An 18,891-nucleotide genomic window follows, 5' to 3' on the forward strand; every position below is an offset into this window, starting at 1 on the left:
CTTACGATGTGCCCATCTTGGCTCGCATCTTGCCAACTCGCTTGGAGAGAGCATTTCTCCATCGAGTTAACTCGTTGGCCCACTCAGCAATCTTGCCCTTGATGCGCGGATCACACATGGTCACCATCATGTAGATCCTGTCCTGGAGGATAGGCTCAAAATGCCTCTGCAGTGCACTTTGCAGCCTTCTCACCAGCACATACACCGCTGGAAGATTCTCTGCACATCCTGCAGCTGGCTTCAGAAACGATGCCAACTCCTCATGGACCGCGAGGACCATGGGGATGACAAAAGCCAAGCCTGCTGTGTCAGACGAGAGCAATTCTGTGAAGGTCTTTAAGGGTTTAAGAACCTCCACAGCCTGAGAGATGGTCAACCACTCCTCGCGGTTGAGCCGGCTCTCTTCCTGAATGACCCCGCTGTCAGAGATCAGGGCAGTCAGGGCTCTGTGCTGCTCCACCAAGTGTTCAAGCATGATGCAGGTGGAGTTCCAGCGAGTGGAGAGGTCGCCTAGCAGGCCGTGCTCCGGCAGACCTGCCAGCGCCGGCTTCTCATGCAGTAGATAGAGGTCCTTCGTACTGCATGAGAAGTGACTTGTGATGAACCAGCATTTCTTGAGGATATGCCGGAACTCATGAGTCACAGTGTCCAGATTGGGATCCTTTGCAGAACCCAACCCCAGAGCATCCTTAACCATGAGGTGCGTAAGGTGGGCCACACAGGGAATGCGCTTCAGGCCCAGTTGTTCTGCCGCTGCCCTAAAGTTTGAGCCACCATTGGTCACCAGGGAGCCCTTGGTGACGCCCCTGCCTACCCACTCATCGAACTGACTATTGATGGTGGCCCAAATGTTTCCACCGTGTGTGACCCATTGAGTCTCCAGATGTGAAGCAGAGCCTTGCGGTAGCCGGCCCGGCAGTCCTGACCCTGCCTGTCACTAGGTTGCCCTCCCCCACCCAAAACTTTGCTTGGTTGCCACCAGTGCGCAGTCACTGAGATATATGAGTGATGCACGTTATAGAAGGTCCATATGTAGGACGTGAAGTGCACATATCTCCCACAAGCGTGGGACAAGTGTGTCTTCACGTGGTCCCTGGCAGCTCTGAACAATGAGGGCATCATGGTCCTTCTCATCGTGGTGCGAGTAGGGGCCGTGTACCAAGGAAAGGCATACTGGAGCACCCTGCGGAAACCGATGTCTTCAACTGCGGAGTAGGGGCGCCTGTCTATGGAAATCATCTCAGCAAGAAGGCGAGTGACCTTCCTGCTGGCCTGTTGCTTCTCCCCCCCCCCGAGGCACTCTAGTGCCGATGTCGCCAAACATCTCCATCAGAGATGTTTGGCATCCCTGCCCCGTCCCTACCATGGAACATGCAAGGTGGTTGGACAACTCACCTCCTGGCTGGCTGGTGGTGGCCGCCTGGGCACCCCAGCAGCAGCCTGTCTCTCCTCCTGAAGAAGCACCGCCTTGTGGTGCTTCTTCAGATGGTTCCACAGCCCAGAGGTCGAGAGATGGGCGATGTCCTTCCCTCGACTTACCTGGGCCCTACACAGCTGGCACTGTGCAAAACGGGGAGTCTCTGAGATGACCTGGAAGTGGTTCCAGAGGTGAAGGGGCACCCACGCTGACCAGCGGCCATGGGCTTCCCCAAAGCCTCCTCCTGTGAGGGGCTCAGGCCAGACACATCGTGTCCTGGGGGGGAGGGGGAAGGGGTTGAGATAGCAGGTGCTTGGGGTGCACCACCTCCATCTCTTCCTCTTCCTCCTGTCCCAGCCTCCTCTTCTCCTGTCCCCCCACAGGAGGCCTGCTGAGGTCTTGAGGCACCAGAGGAGTGGGCAGGTCACCCAGCTCCTCCTCCAGTTCCTCTAGAGCCCTCTTAGTCTGTGGAGTGAGCCCTGAGAACAGAGTGTCCCCAAAGCTCAACCCCATGGACAGCCCTTGCTGCCCCTCCACCTGCTGCTGAGTCCCAACGGCTGGAGGAGGGACTGCCTGAGCAGCAGACCCCTGCCCAGTGCCAGCATTACCTGCAGATACCTCTGCTTGGACCACCCCAGAAGCATCCTTAAACATGGCAAAGAGAGACACGTGGTATCTTCACGCCGGCACTACCCTGGCCAGAGGTCAGAGTGGTGCCAGGATGCTCAGTTGTGGTCCTGCGCTTAGGTGTGGGGAGAGCAGCTTTCCCCTTCCCCCTCCCCTCCGCCCCTCTAGTCTTCTCCTTTGCCTTACCCCCAGGGCCCCTCTGCGTTTCCTTCCTGTCGCTCATGGTACCCCTGGCCAAACTCAGGCTAACTTGTGGGGAGGGTATTAGGCACCTAACTTACCTGCACTGTCACTTGACCCTAAAACAACCTCACACACCTTTTTATAAACCGACCCACTGAAAAACTTTCTTTCTTTCTTTCAGTAGAGTCTAACCTAGCCTTGCTTAACTTTTTTTCTGTTTTTTTATTACTAGTAAATTTCTACACTGGCCCTGACTATGGTTTACAGACTGTCCTTGAGATGGCTTGTTCAAACCTTTTAAAAAGTTTTTTGGGTTTTGAACTACTCCTATCTAGATTCTACTGGAACCACCTGATTCCCTTGTGGAATCAGAAAAAGCTCCCTACTTGAAAAATGATCTAAAAGGGGTGGAAAGAGCCTGGCTTCACCAAAGGTCAGTCAGAGCACAAACAGCACAGCTGAGCTCACTGCTTTTTAAATAATTAAATGCTACTTAAACCTTTCTTTTATGTGAAGACAAACCTGCCTCTGTTTGTTCTCCTACCACTATCCTAGTTAAATGTAGAACAGCTAAAGCCCTATACTTGTCAGCAAGCTACCAAATGTTTATTCTTGTCTCTATGTTCCTCTCTCTGTGTTCCCCCTCTCCGTCGATGCGCTCAGTTTGTCATGTGCACATCCCCTAGTAACGCTGCATTCTTGTTAGCCTACTCCAGCCATGCTTTGCTGTAATGTTATCTATCCAAGGTCACAGGTGGAAGAGAGCAAGAGCTTTGCTTTGTCTTTAATTAGTAGAAACTGTGAGAAACATATTTTATTGATAATAAAGCAGCAGTTGCTTTCCCAAGGGTTTGGGTGCGAAAAACGCTTGCTAGGCGCAAGCGGGAACCATGTCTATTGGCTGTAGTAATTATTAATTTGCTTTAACCTTCCCAGCTCACTGAGCTAATGTTATTCTGAACAGTGCTTCTGTTCAAGTGCTCCATGGCTTCAATAAAGTAAAACCTTCTTATGAGTGTGTACTACGTTGTTTGCTGTGGGACCTGACAATACTGAGATTTAGAATTTTTGTTAAAAATAAACCTGTATCTTTTTAAAAGCCTGTTTAACACCACTTAGCTAAACCAGAAGCACACACAGAGAGCACTCAGCACACCCCCACACCTAAGAAAACCCAAACAAAACCTTGTAAAAGGCAGAACAGAAAAGGCAACAGTCTACCTAGCCCCCCCCCAAAGCAGAACCCTAACCCCCCAAAAAACCAGGAGGCCTGGCCAAGAAAGACACAACCTTAAAACAAGCAGAGCCCCCCCCAAAAAAACAAGAAAGAAGACCAAGCAAAAAAACCACAAAAAAACCCCACAGACAGACCTTAAAAGCCTTAACTGCAAAAAGGAACTCAGAGACCCAACAAGAACCAAAGGCACACCAACAAAGAAAGACCTGGGCCCCAAGCAGAACCTCCCCCTAAAAAAACCAAGAAAGAAGACCAAGCAAAAAAACCCCACAGACAGACCTTAAAAACCTTAACTGCAAAAAGGAACTCAGAGACCCAACAAGAACCAAAGGCACACCAACAAAGAAAGACCTAGGCCCCAAGCAGAACCCCCTCCCCCAAAAAAACAACAGAAGCCCTGAAATTAATGCAACACAAAACTTAACCAAAATAAACTGTGGAAAGACAAGGAAGCAACAGAGAAGAGCCACAACAAAACTGAGTCAAACTCAAAACCAAAAACACAAGAGGCCTATCCCCCCCCCAGGAGAAGCTGCAGGCCAATAATAAATAGAAAAAATAAATAGAAATAATCACAATGCAAAAACAAAATGAAGGAAGAAGAAACTAGAAGTCAGTACCCAGAACCCCCCCCCAAACAACAAGGCAAGCCTAAACAAAATGAAGCGCATGCCACCACCCAGTGTCCTTGTTGGGCCTTGTAAACTGCCCTTCCTAAAGGCAACTTAAAAACCCCTGGTGGGGAGAGGAGTCTAGCGTCGCTCCCTCGCTGATCCATCCAGATAAGGTGTCCTGATGCCTACCCAACAGCTTTGCCTAAAGCCGCAGCCTCATAGGCTGCACCACTGCTAATCCTGTTAGGCCACCCTGCATGTGATCCAGGCCTATGCTTAGAGGCACAGGCAGGATGATCACCCCAGGCCACTCCCACCACTCAGCATCGTACCAAGAAAGGTGGGATCACTGCCACCACACCAATAGCCAGGCTGCACCAACCACATTTATTTTATTTATTTATTTATTTTATTCGATTTATACCCCGCCCTCCCCGCAATGCAGGCTCAGGGCGGCTTACATAAGGGCGTACGCCAATATAAAAACATATTTAAAACCATTTAAAATCCATATAATACAAACCATTCATAATAAGTTATTAACTAACTAACTAAAGTGCTCTCGATGTTCACAGATGGCATACTTCACACTGTTCAGAAGTTCTGCTCCGGGGGCGCTGACATTCCCTCATCCAGGGCCAGGGTAAGATGGAACAAGATTGTAATGATGGTAGTGGCGGCCCCTACTCATATGCCTGGTGGAAGGGCTCCGTCTTACAGGCCCTGCGGAACTGTACAAGGTCCCGCAGGGCCCGGATCTCCTCTGGGAGCTTATTCATGCAAGGCCTTGGCCTAAACGGGTGCACCACCCAGGCCCTTAGCTGTGATGGGGCATTTTGGTGCCTGGCCCCCCAACTTCCTGCCAAGGTCCCATGACTTCTGCTGCTGTTCCTTCCCTAAGCCCTTTAAGGGGCAGGGTGTCTTCCCCGCCAGCCAGCAGCTCCACTGGCTGGCAATTGGAGAAGGGGCTACGGGTCCTGAGCTGGCAGCAGCAGTGTAGGGTGGCTGCTGCAGGAAGCAGTACAAAGCAGCCAGGTGGGCAGACTAGAAGGTGAGGTGGGGCCAGCAGGCCTCAACCAGCATTTATCCAAGGGTGGCACAGAGCACCAGATTGTCCACAGCCGCATCTCTCTTGGGGCTTCCATTCCATTCCCTCCCATTCCCTCCCTTCCCTGACATTGCTCCCATTTGGCAGGTCTTCCTCCCTTCTCAATGCGAAGCCTTCCTCTGGGTGAGGTGCTCTCCCCTTTAGCAGAGGTCAGCTCCTGCGGACCACCCCTCTCTTGGCTACCCTCTTCAGCCCTATTTTTTGATGTGTGGGTCATAGGCCAGAAAAGAGGAAAGGCTGGCAAGCAGAGGGAAACTTGGAAAAGGGGGGAGGGGGGAATAATTCACTCTTGAGACAAGCTGGGATGATTATCCCCCTCTGCCCCCAGGCCCATTGGCATTTCAGCTTCTGAGAGCAGGAGCAGAAGGGGGGAAAGCTGAAAGGAAGGGCTCCAGGGCCAGCCGGGATGACTGCTCCAAAGCCTGTGGTACTCATTTGTCCACCCCCTCACCCTGTTGCTGTGCACCCTGCAGGAGCCTGGAGCACTGTTCCTTCCAGTTACCACATGGGCCTCCATGAACGGAGCTGCTTTCTGCTCCAACTGACAAGCGTGAGTTTTTAAGTTTAATTTAATTTACTTTTTTATTTTTGTGACATCAGTGCCCCCTGACTTATTTGTGACTTATCAGTGCCTCCCCTCCCAAATTTAAAAATCCTGCCTATGGGCCTGGCATGAACACTCAGAGCTCCTGTCTGCTCCAAGCAACAAGTGGTGACTGCCTGGCCTTTAAGGAGTCAGCTCCACCTACGCCAGGCAGAGGAGGCAAACTAGCACCCGACCTCCACCAGTGCGTCGTGGAATGTGGCAAGGAGCCACTTTCATGTAACTTGATGCTACTATACTTTTCCTAGAGCAAGAGAAGCACAGTTTGTATCGCATCATTATCTACCTTTGTATGAAAATGACATTGACTTCCTTTCGGAAAATCAGCTGCTTGACTTAAAAGTATGTGTTCATTATTGTCATGGATCAAAGTCTCACAGTGCCTCTGCCCCAGGAACTGTCTCACCTTTCCTAACTCACCACTATTGGAGTCTATATAAATGTTCTGCAGAAGTGCTTCAATGCACTTTTGTGCCCATCCACCTGGGCAACATGCTAATTTTGGTCTGCTGCGGAAATAAAAGCATTGAAGAAGATAACAGGTAGAACTACATGTGATTCTTTTAATAGCTGTTTTCCTCTTACTGAATTCAGCCACTGGTCTAAAATTCAAAGTGGAAAACCATCATGAAGGAAGAAGGTACTTTTACATCCTTTCTCACTCTATTATCCCACTGAAAATTGTGATGTTGTGCGGCTTTAATCCCCATAAGGGAAAATGTATTGGTACTTTATTTTTACCAGTGAAACTGAAATCATTTTGAGACAACACATTTCTGCAAGAAAACAACAACCTCCATCAACCATCATTCCACACTAAATTACAACCTGTTGTGAAAAAAGGGGAAAAAAGAATTTGAAAAGAATCATTCACACAATACATGCAGTTATTCTTCTGTGAGATTCCACAAGGTTCTATCATGTCACCTGTACTAGTTATAATCTAGAGGGATGCCACCTCAAGATTTGAAATTAAAGCCCAAACTAGACAACACTGCTTCCCTGAGTCTGCCATTTAGCTCTTCAGTGTGGGGGTAGACAGGAGCCTCTCACTACCCTGCATGTCATACTCAGCAAGCATGGGTCCTCACAATGATTTTTTAAAAAATTAAAGGCTCTAAAATTGTTCTGTGTCCCCATTATGGACTCGTGGATGCACAGTTTATGGAACTGCCTACCTTTAAAAAATCACTTTTGGGAAGCTACTGAAATATTTCCTGCTCAAAAGGATTTTATCTCTTGACCATTTTTAATTTCTCTTCTATTCTTTAGGTCCTGTTCACACTAGGGTTTTGGGGCCAGGAGCGGGACGGATCGGGGGCGGAGCAAGCGGGCGCGATCCCACGGCAACATCTGGGAAGTGTTGCCTGCCCGTCCCTGATCTGTCCTTTCCGCCCGAAAACCCGCACTACAAAGAACCACCTACCTGGGTGGTTCTTCTGCTTGAAGCGCCGCAAGCCGGGCCATCGGATCATCCCCGGCTCCTAGCCGAACTGCGCATGCTCCGACATGTGCAGTTCGGTAGGCTCCCTGTCTGAACTGTGTTTTCTCCCCAGCATCTGATCATGCCGGGGAGAAAAGGCGCCGCGGCCCAGGGGATCATGGGATCCCGCCGCGGCGTATCAACTTTGGCGCGGCTTTTCAAAGCCGCGCTTTGAGCGACTTATCCCCTGCCACGGCAGGGGCCTTTGTTTTGTATTTTGATGATTAACTTGATTTTTGGCTCTTATAGGCTGCTTTTTACTAGCTGTAGGGTTTGTTGCTGTTGGATGGTTTAAGTCAGGGATGTCAAACATTCAGCCTGTGGGCCCAATCAGGTCCTCAAAGGGCCCCAATCTGGCCCACAAGGTTCTGGCTGTTTCCTGGTTGCTTTTCCAGTTCTGCTGCTGCTGCCGCCACATCACAGCATGCTTTACCAGTCTGTCTCAATCACACAGGAAAGATAGATAGGCAAGCCTGTGCGATTGAGAAAGTCTAGTAAAGAACTGGCTGAAGCTCCTCCCCCTCCCAGAGGGAGAGAGGGAACAGCCAAAGCTTGCTTCCTAGCCAGGCTGCAGGAGACAAAGGGAAGCCTTTCTTTCCTTCCCACTGGCTGAGGTTCCTCCCTAAAGGGAGGGAGAGAAGGAGGGAGAGCTTGCTTTGCTGGATTGCCTCAGTTGCACAGGAGAAATACCAAGCACCTTTAAGACCAACAAAATTTTGTTCAAGGTATGAACTTTTGTGTGCCTTGCTAAAGTGTGTGTGTGTTTTGTTGGGCTCTTTATGCCAGGGATCTTCTGGGTGCAACTGGATTCCCTCCTCCTTTTCACTGTATTCATGCCCTCATGATCCAGTCTTTCTCACTAAGAAAACAATGTGAACGATCTTAAAGTAGGAATAGCAACAAGCCAGTGAGATGGATAAGGCTGAGAGTGTGTATCCAGTCCAAGTTTGCCCAGCACATTTCCTTTGTAGGAAGTTGTAGTTATTTCTCTGGGAAGACTGTAGTTTTGTAGACAAGCACATGGCCCTCAGTCTGTGTCAGCACATGGCCCTCAGTCTTGACCAGCACATGGAGCAATTTATGTACAAAAGGTTGCAGTGCCCAGCCATTTCATGTTTTCCCCTGGGTCCTAGGCTCAGAACACTGAGCATGAGATTTCTGTAATGAATGTCAATAGATCAAAAGTAGTTTTACAGCTTACAGATACACACCTGAACAGCATACTCAAGATTGCTACAGCACAGACATTTTGATGCAATAATTCAGAGCAAGAGGTGTCAATTAATAAAGACGGTTAAATAGACAAAATATCGCAAGAGTGCTAGTGTTTTAAGCATGTTTTATTTAAAGTTTAAAAATCTTTAATTGTGTTTGTCTGTGTCCTTTATAAAGTTTATATCTCTACTACTTGGCATTACATTTTATGACACATATGGCCTGACCCAACAAGGTCTCATTTATGTCAGATCCAGCCCTCATAACAAATTAGTTCAGCCCCCTTGATTTAAGTGATACCTACTTGTGGTGGGTTTTTTTTTAAAAAAAGATTTTGACTGCTGCTTAGTTTAAGCTCTTTTAATTGCTGTGTCTGTTTTTTTTAAAAAAACTTCTATGTGGTATTCTGATAATTTTATTATTCTACTGGTTTATATTGTTAGCTCCCTTACAGGCTGATTTTGCTTGATGGAATGGACGACATGTTCATAAATAATTAAATAATCTGAGGCAATATTAAATTAGACCTAAAATCTTCCTGTTGTGTTGATACTGGACTGATTTTGTGATTGGTGTATTTATGTGCCATGTTTGGAAACATCTGGGGTTTAACTAATTTAATGTGGTCAAACTATTCTCTCATTAGAGGCTCCAGCTGAAAATCAGTAAAGCATATGCAGAGTCCAAGTATTTTTGCATTCTGCCGCATGATAGAACTGCACTATGGCTCTACTACCTTCACTAGAATGGCAAAAGGACAGAAGGCTTTGACAATCCTGATGAAATGCAAAGACAAGTAGTCCTTGCCTCCAGGGTAGAATGCACACATATGTTTGACCTGTTTAGCTGCCTGCTAACCTGCATGGTAAAAGATGGTATGTTTCTCTTTCCTTGTTAAGAAACACTGATGTAAAAATGAAACACATTTCAACTGTGTGTGTGTATGTGCATGAAGGAAGGTGGCATGGTATGGCCCACTTCTCATCAGATCTCAAAAGCTAGGGAAGGTTGTTTCTTAGATTGGAGACAACAAAGCAGCACTCTGCAAAGGGAAGGCCATGGCAAACCACCTCTGCTTCTCAGTTGCCTTGAAAGCCCCTTTCTGGAGTCATCATAAGTTAGTTGCAACTATGTTATGTATGGAATGAAATGAATGTATATAGAGCTTGAGTCTGATGCAAGCTATTGTAAACCAACCTATCAGAACCAGGGAAGTTCTGGAGGGAAACAAACTGATTGGTCTTTAGGTACATACAGAACTAGGAAAAAGGCCCGTTGTGGAAATAAGTGTCAATTTGCTGTGGCGACCTCAGCAGGGTATAATGACACTGTGTCCACCATTTTCTCAAGAGGAACTGATCTCTGCTACCTAAAGAACAGTTGTAATTTTGAGTGATCTCCAGCCCTCACCTGGAGATTGGCAACGAAGGTTCCCCAGAAGGGAATGGTTGGTTTGGAGGGTGGAGTCTATGGGTTTGTACCTGTCCGAGGTCCCACGCCTCCTGAAACCTCACCCTCTCAAGGCTCCATCCCTCACATCTCCAGGAATTTCCCACCTGGAGTTGGCTACCCTATCTCCTGCCCAGCCAATCATCAACCTACCTTTATTTTCCCCTCACTCTTCGGCTTTCCACCCCCCACACACCTGCAGCCTCTCCCGTGCTCTGAAGCCCTGACTGCTACGTCACATTGGCTGTCATATGGGGGGCCACCTCAGCAGCATATAAGGATACAGAGCCCACCATTTTCTCCAGGGGAACTGATCTCTGCCATCTGGAAAGCAGTTGTAATTCTGAGTGATCTCCAGCCCTCACCTGGAGATTGGACACATTTTACCTCAGAACAGCAAAATGTTTAGAATGTTAGAGGCAAAAGCCAATCAAGTTGCATATGCAAACGACCTCTGTGTTCTGAGGCAGAGGCCAATGAGGCTGCATATGCAAATAACCTCTGTGTTCTGACTGGTTATGGGGGGGGGGAGAGGATTAGCAAAATGTTTAGAAAGTTGGAGGCAGGACTCAGGCAAAGCAGCCAGTGGATAGGGACAGATTCTGAATGACACACCAGGGCGCCAACCAATTCCAGAGCGTGTGGAATGTTCTAGAGAAGTGCCACCACCATTCAGCTTTTATTTATAACAGAGATATGATTGGTAGTTATCTGACATGTGGGTGTGGCTTGCCAAGCCCGGACTGTTTAAAAAGGAGCCTGTTGCTTTGTTCTTTGTCTCGTTCTGTTCCTTCTGGCTTCTTTCAATAAATCTGTTATCACTGTTCACCTGCTGCCACGTGTCTCGTATCTAACAAACTAGATGGCACATAGAGAGGGAGCTGGGGAGAGGGAGACAAAGAGAAAGATCTGGACAAAGTGAAACCATATTCATAGGAATAATTACTTCAATTTATTACACAATTTTGAATCTGTAAAACTCTTAATACACTGTGTTTCTGTGCTGTGATGAAATTTAGCATTATGTGATGGAAGGAGTTATTGGATCAGTCCTTCAAGTGATGAAATGATTGTTTCAGGGCTTGGTAAAGGAACAGATAAATCCAGCATAAGTGCAGGTGTACATGCAACATTCATAAAAGGATAAACTAAGAAATACAAACAATTTTATTCTAAACTGGTCAAATTAGCACCTTGACAATAGGCTTTCATTCTTCAGCAAACTGATCTCTGCAGTACATAACAGGATGGAAAACCAGGAATTGTGCGCCCACAGAAAATCAGTTATATAGAGAATTGTGTATCATATTTATGAAACTTTTACTGTTCCTTGATGAGAATGCCTTAACTGTAAAATTTTCATCTCTGGGGGAAAACAAGCAAGCAAGCAAACTCAAGGATCCTTCTGTAACAGCTACTTTTTCTGAGAGTTTGCAGTCATGTTAAACTTTTCCAGGTATGCAGGGCTACAGACAACCACAACAGTGCCCTTTAAAAGATTCCCCTTGTCTGCACCCCGACACATATAAAAGACAGACAAATGCATGCATATATTACCATAAGGGCATTCATTAGTCACTCACAAGTAAAGACAAGACTTTTTAGGAATTCATAATCTATTGCTGCAAAAGAGCACTTCCTATTATTTCAACTGAAACAAAGGGTTAAAACAAATGAATACAGATTTCTAGAGCTCCTGCTGCAGAAGCTCAGAGATCATGTTGGGAGAAAAAAATGGAAGCAAAATCAGACAGGTATATTGTCTGGCTTCTCAGGACCTCCAGAATATGCTGGGCCTGGGAAATTTTGTACCTTATTGCCTCTCTCTCAGAGGTCCTGAAATTATGTCATCAGTATTTACCACCACTTACCAGAAAGCCTGGGAACGAGACCTTCAAAAATCACTGATGACTGAGCAATGGTCATCTTGTTGGAACTCTTCAAAGAAAGTCTTTAAGATCTTTAACATCCACCTGCAAACATACAAACTGATTACCCGCTGGTATTACACTCCTGATCATCTATACCATCTTAATCCCAATTATAGCCAATTCTGCTGGAAACAATGCGGACTTAAAGGAAACTATTTTCACTGCTGGTGGGAGTGCCCACACATCAACAACTTTTGGAAAAGTGTCATAGCAGAAATAAACAAGATCACCTCTCAAATAATTCCTCTCAAACCAGAAGTCATCCTACTTCAGATTCAAGAAACAACCGATTCACAATACAGCTACAACGAACTTACCTTGATTTTGCTGTCAGCGGTCTGCCTGGCCATAGCTACTACCTGGAAGTCTGCCTCTCCTCCGATGCAAGACAACCATCGGACACCACCATGACCTACTCTAGGTTTGTACGCACATGGTTTCCATGGCTGCAGTACATGACAGAAGCTGAACTTCTTCCCACTAACACTACTTACTCTTCTTGACTTTTCTTCTAGCTCTCTACTGTACACACTGAGATACATACAAAAATCCTCTTCATCTAAGATCCAGACCTAATCTAGTCCTCACACTAGCCTTACTGACAGAGGTAGCATAATTACTAGCACTTCTTACCCTTTCTTATTGGTTGATAAATGTTCAAATAGTTAAAATAGTTTTTACTGTTACAGTTTTTACTGTTACTTTTGATGTGACTTGATCCTTATCTCTTGTTGTTGCTTGTTTAATGCTTTTGATGTACATTGTTGTTAATGATGATTTAAAAACAAATAAAAATATATTTAAAAAATAAAAAATAAAAACGAATATAGCAGAATTATATGAATCCTGCCTGCACTATGCCATGCTGGTAAGTGAATGTGTGAATTCCTTTCACATCCAGTTTTTCTAACCATAATAAACCATCTTACATCCTTTGAGGTCCAGAGAACTGAACACAATATAAAAGATACAGAGCTGACTGTGTGGTGTTACAGCATTTGCTTAAAAGAAATTCTAAGTTATTTGGTTTGAAGTGTATTTCAAGCTAGCACAGCATATAAAATGTGGTCCATTCACTGCACATAATGACCACAGTGTGCTTCTATAAAATGCATCCATCTTCAGAATTCATCTAGTATGAGGAAAGCTATGGGACAAAGGGGTTGCCAACAATAACGGCTAAATCTGAGCATTCGGGAGTAAATTACTAAGTATAATGAGAAGACATAGATTTAATTTCCATTAGCCATCAAACAAGACTGGACATCATCCAGGATTCAGATTTATTAACATTCAGAAATGTTGTCAGAACTCATGTGTACATGGGACATTAGTCATGCATTTTGCTAATCTAACATAATATGGGACATAATTTATCAGGACATCAAAATAATAGCTTTTACTCCATTTCCCCATCGCAATGAGGACATGCACAATAGACTCGGAAGCTATACATGCACTCTATTAGAGCTAATTGAAAATAGATGATACAATTAACCTGCTTCTTAGTAAAAAGCATTAACACTTAATGTAAAATTCTAATCACAATAAAAGAGGTTAGCGTCAAAGGGAAATGTGGTGTATAATTCAAAATTATGCTCTTTCTTTTCTTACAAGCAATTTTTAAAAGTTCCAAAATTCTATGCTAATAAAATATCAGGAGCCATCTTACAACTCTATCCCCCTTCCCATCTTCTGACTTTCTAAGGAATGTGACATTTCAGTCACTTCCAGAAATGATTAAGCACACAGGCTCATGGCATTTAGGCACAACATAGCAGAAGTGAACAGGTGGCCATGGTACGAATGAGTTGTAAAGGCAATCCATTTACAATGCATACTGTGCTGTTATGAAAATTGGAACTGAAACCTGTGTAGGGATGCATACTAATGATGCAATCAAAATATCTCCTCACTGGTGGCATCCATTACAAAACAAGCCTGTTGATTATGATTATGTTTTAATTCAGTCATCCGTCAAAAATGGCCCAGGTCAGTAATTATCCATAGAATCAAGTTATATCTATTATCAGGTTGTCACCTCATTTTTTCTGCAGTTACTTTAGCAGCAGGATACTTGTATGTTTAGACTCCAAAGTAGGATGCTGCTGACTTTTCAGGGGCTGAGCCATTCCTAAAATGACCCTTGATATCCTTAGCTACAGTTACCCACTGCATCCCATCTGAGCTGCTCTTTCAGTTCCCTTTCCCCTCTCTGTCTCATCTCCAGGGATTCTAGTGAATAAGAGATTACACAAGGGGTGAGAGGACCTCAGTGTCACAGAGCCCATCAGACGTAAATATGTGGTGATATTACCATTCACTCTGAATGGATGCCAGAAGGGAGAGGGGAAAACATATCTCATTACCAAGGCAACTGGATTCATATTCCCTGTATTGTCGCCACACTGGACTACCACAATACTTGTGAGGAGGAACTAAGGAGTCCCTTATATCAAGTTAAAGATTTGATGGGTGGTTCCTCCCCCCTCCACCGGATGTCCCACCTCCCTGAGGGCCCTGCTCAAAGGGGAGGGCAAGATGGCGGCTGTTACCAGCCCTGGGAAGCATGGTGGCCATGTGTCGGCTTTCCCCGAAGGGTTTAGTGCCTGGCCGTGGGTTGGGGGCTGGGAAAATGGAGTCCCTGGGTGTTTTGAATCTTTTTGGATGCAAAGGGGACTTTTGTGATCATGTTTTGTGACTGGGGAATGCTTTGAACTGGTGGGCTTTTTGCTGTGAATGTGTGAAAACTGTACAATGCTTGTGCTAACATTGTATGAGGCCATTGTCTTAGATTTGTGCCCTGCTTAGTGCAGATTGCCCCTCCAGAGTCTTTTGGCCAGCTCCTGGGAGCCCCCACCCCAGAGAGATGTCCCCCCCCCTCACAGAGAGCGAAAGGAAAAAAGTTCTACACTTTACAGACATGCCCAACCTCCCCTCTGTAAGCCCCAGAGTCAAACATTAGTGCAGTTTTAGTGCAGACTGGCCCCCTATTCTCCAGGACCCCCTGTGGAGCCCCAGCCCCACCGAGACAGAGACAGGGAACCTCCACCCCACCCCTCTGTAAGCCCCACAGAGCAAAAGCAGCTAGTTTGCGGCAAAAAGGTGTCCTTTTAAAAAGTCCTACTGTGCAGCATTGGCCCCTGTGGGAGAGGTCCTGTTCTGCTAGGAGTAGATAACAAAACATATGAGAGAGGCAGTGTTAGCATATGAACTAAGTATTTGATTTTATGTGTTTGTGTTTGCTGACATACACACGTGCGCATGGACTACAAATCTTTATGGACTTGGAAAAGCTGTGTGTGCCTCATCTGCTGTGACTATCTGCTTACCTGACATGTTTTCTGCCTGCTGTTTATGCAAATGGAGCTTCACACACACTTACAGCTAGCAAAGCATTATGGGAGCAAGACAACATGGTGGGTCCTTTGTTAGCAGAAAACAACAAGTCTGGAGTGAATATCCACCATTACTGGAGGCCTGACATGTCACGAAGGCAGGAACTGAATCTGCATCTCTATACCAAAGCATCCTGTTTACAGCTCCTGTGTTCCTGGGAGAGGCCAACTATATTTGTATTTCAAAGGAGATGCCTTGAAGATGAGAAGTCACCCCCAGCCAAATGGTGACAATGAGCTTGGATCTAGAATTACAACATTGTCCCTCCCCTAGGGAGTATCTGCCCCTTTACACACTCAACCAATCAAGGTTAGCCATGGGTTGGAAATAGAGAAAAGGTGGGACACCAGCAGGCAAGGGCCTCCCACCTGGAAAATTCCACTATTTAACGGAGAGCACACTTTCAATCCTTGCTGCTGGCTGGTCAACAAACCCTTCCCCATCTCGGCTGCTGGAGGCCAGATTTACTAGATCATTGAGGAAAAGTTGTATATGTGGGATGGGATCTGATGAAACACTGGAACATGTAATTTTCGATTGTCTTATATATCATAATATCAGGGAAGTTTTGATCAAGCCTATAGTTAATTCCTTTCCAGGTCGTAATAGAAGGATACTTTTGTCAATTATGCTGGCAGGAGATAATCAAAAGTTGACTAGGATGGTTGCCAAATTTGGTTGGTTGGCATACCAAACTAGGAAAGAGATAAAGGACAGATAGGCCTAAACCTAACTTTTAATCAAAATTCTGATTTTATTATTTCTGTATTTTAAAGTTTTTAGATATATTTTATAATTTTACTGCTCCTGTAACTGTATTTACTTGTCTTCTATTATACTGGTCTATGACCGTAATAAACTACAACACAAAGCCAACAAACCCTTCCCCCCCTTTTCTTTTTAGGCAAGGCTCTTTGTGTGTGTACTCTCTGAAGACTTCATGCCCACATTAGCTGGCTCGTTCTATGCAATGTGGAAGAGCTATTAAATCTCAGGAATCCTTTCCTTAGTCTCCAATCTACTACTGCAACAGGACAGCTTCTGGATCAGGCAAGTATTTGACGAATACCTACCCCAGACTCCAAAGTAACTAGAGGACTATTTTGTATTCTTTTCTTTATTGCTAAAGGAATCTTGTATGTTTGACTGTATGATTCTGTTTTGTATATATGTGAAACCAAGTATTATTTAGTAAAGAGAACAATTGATTTATAGACACCTTGTCACGTTGTCTCTTTGGGTTGGATCCTCATGCGGATTCCGCTTTCTCTGTATACACAGGCAGCAACCCACTAGCCCGCGCTGTACCTAAGGTGGAGTCAGGCTAACAGCAGAGATAAAGAGCCCCTTCCCCCACCCCCCCACACACAGAGGAAAAAAGTTGAAACATGAGAGCCCAAAACTTTTCCAGAGGCTTTCTATGCTACAAATAGAGCCAAGGGGTAGAAAGCAGCTCCCTTAGCAGAAAGGAATTCCAGTTTCTGGTTCCACTGAGGAAAAATCTTTAGGAAATTTTATAGACAAGCCTTATATGTGAGTGTTTAAAAGTTAGCTCCAAGCAAGCAGGCAGCCTCTGCTTCCACGTGCACCCGCACGCGCACCCGCACACACACACACACAGAATGCCAGCCACGGCTTCCACACACACAGATCCCCCCTTTAAAAGCAAGAGTTTTAAAGAAAGCAGTTTGCAAACAGCCTTTTTAAAGACAGACAAAAAAGCAGCATAATTTACTTACCATGGCGAGCAGAAATACCAGCCCCCCAAAACTCCCACCCACCTTCCAACCTTTTTAAAAATGAATAAAAAGTACAAAAGCAGATAAAATCCTCCAGGCCAGCTGTGTATTGGAGAGAGGACTGTTCTCTCCGGAGAAAGCAAATGGCCCGCGGTGCCTGCCGGGAGGAGGAGGAGGAGGGAGGGCCACACACTCATTCAACCAATCGCAGTTGGTCCGTGCAAAGACAGGCAGGCCTTCTACACGCAGAGAGGTGTTGAGAAATGGACTTGATATTTGTTTTATTTATACTAGCTGACATGGACTGTGCTCACAATACACACATAGGCTCAGGGAAAGATGCTTGAATCACCTGTTGTGACCATTACACATAGAAGGTGCCTGGCTGCATTTCATGTTAATGAGGTTTCAAATACACAGCTCCTAGCCTGGAGAGAAGAAGAAGCACATTTTTGCCATTGTTAGCAAAAACAACAGCTTAAGGACAAGCAATCCCCCATTGATGTACTGTGGAAAGACATGCACTCAGCCTCTCTGCTCTGAATCTGAATGGCCATTTCCTCGCAGATGTACTTTGATTACCTGGGAAAGCCGAGATTCATCTGCACTTCAATGGGAATCCTGACGCCAAGGATTCACACTGGAGAATTTCACATTACCCAGTTTCACCCGGTTTCAAGCCGGCAATGATCCGTTTCGAAGTGAACTGGTATAGGGCTGCCATTTCACATGTAGGTTTCCCCTTCCGGTAAAGAGCTGGATCTGAAGCGGTTTGCCATTTCAGACTGCACCGCTTTTTCCCGCTTTCCCCCCGCTGTTTTTCGCCCATGCAGGCGATCTCCGCCTTTTTTTTAATGTTCGCTTTAGAGCGCTATAGCAGCATAGCAGTATAACAAAACACTCCATGCATTCCAATGGGATTGATATAATGGTATTCCATTATAGCATTACTAGCAGTAAAGCCCGTTGTGAAAGCAATACAACGGGATCTAGAAAGAGGCTCTGGGGCAGTGCTCTGGCTTTGGGCAAACAGTGTCAATTTGCTGTGGTGACCTCAGCAGGGTATAATGACAGAGTCCACTGTTTTCTCCAGAGGAACTGATCTCTGCTACCTGAAGAGCAGTTGTAATTGTGAGTAATCTGTAGCCCTCACCTGGAGATTGGCAACAATTGTTACCCAGGACAAAATGGCTGGTTTGGAGGGTGGAGTCTATGGCATTCTACCTGTCTGAGGTCCCACCCCTCTGCAAACGCCACCCTCTCCAGGCTCCACCCCTCAAATCCCCAGGAATTTGTCAGCATGTAGTTGGCAACCCCATCTCCTTCCCAGCTAGCCACCAACCTACCATTATCTGCCCCTTTGACTTCAGCTGACTTCTGCCCTCCCTTCTGCAGAGCAGTTGTAATACTGAGTGCTCTCCAGCCCTCACCTGGAGATTGGCAACAATGGTTCCCTATGTGAGACTGACTGGTTTGGAGGGTGGAGTCTATGGCAGTGTACCTGTCTGAGGTCCCACCCCTCCTCAAACCTCACCCTCTTCAGGCTCCATCCCTCAAATCTCCAGGAATTTCCCATCTGGAGTTGGCAACCCTATCAGGATTGGCCCCAATGTGTTTTCTCCCAAAGGCCAAAGTAGGTGACAGGACCAAGCTTAGTTGCCTACCAACAGGCACTGAGGGGAATGTAGGGTTGCCAGCTCTAAGGAGGGAAATACCTGGAGGTTTGGGGGGTGGATTCTGTAGAGGGCCGGGCGACGGAGGCATCGGCCTTCTGTCGCCCGCCTTGCCCCCCCAATCTCGGCCCGGGCACCCGCGGCTCCCACCAGCGGCCGCCCGACTCCAGACTCCCCCGCGGCCACTCCAGCCAGGCGACGGAGGCATCGGC

General features: G+C 46.1%; 1 pseudogene; it reads left to right on the top strand.

The window, feature by feature from the left end:
• Window positions 1-1,120: 1,120 nt before the first annotated feature.
• The window catches only part of LOC107119116, a 28,233-nt pseudogene continuing 10,462 nt past the window's right edge, over window positions 1,121-18,891 (top strand).

This window comes from Gekko japonicus, unplaced genomic scaffold (assembly GCF_001447785.1).
Source record: "Gekko japonicus isolate JY-2015 unplaced genomic scaffold, Gekko_japonicus_V1.1 scaffold1412, whole genome shotgun sequence".
NCBI lineage: Eukaryota > Metazoa > Chordata > Lepidosauria > Squamata > Gekkonidae > Gekko > Gekko japonicus.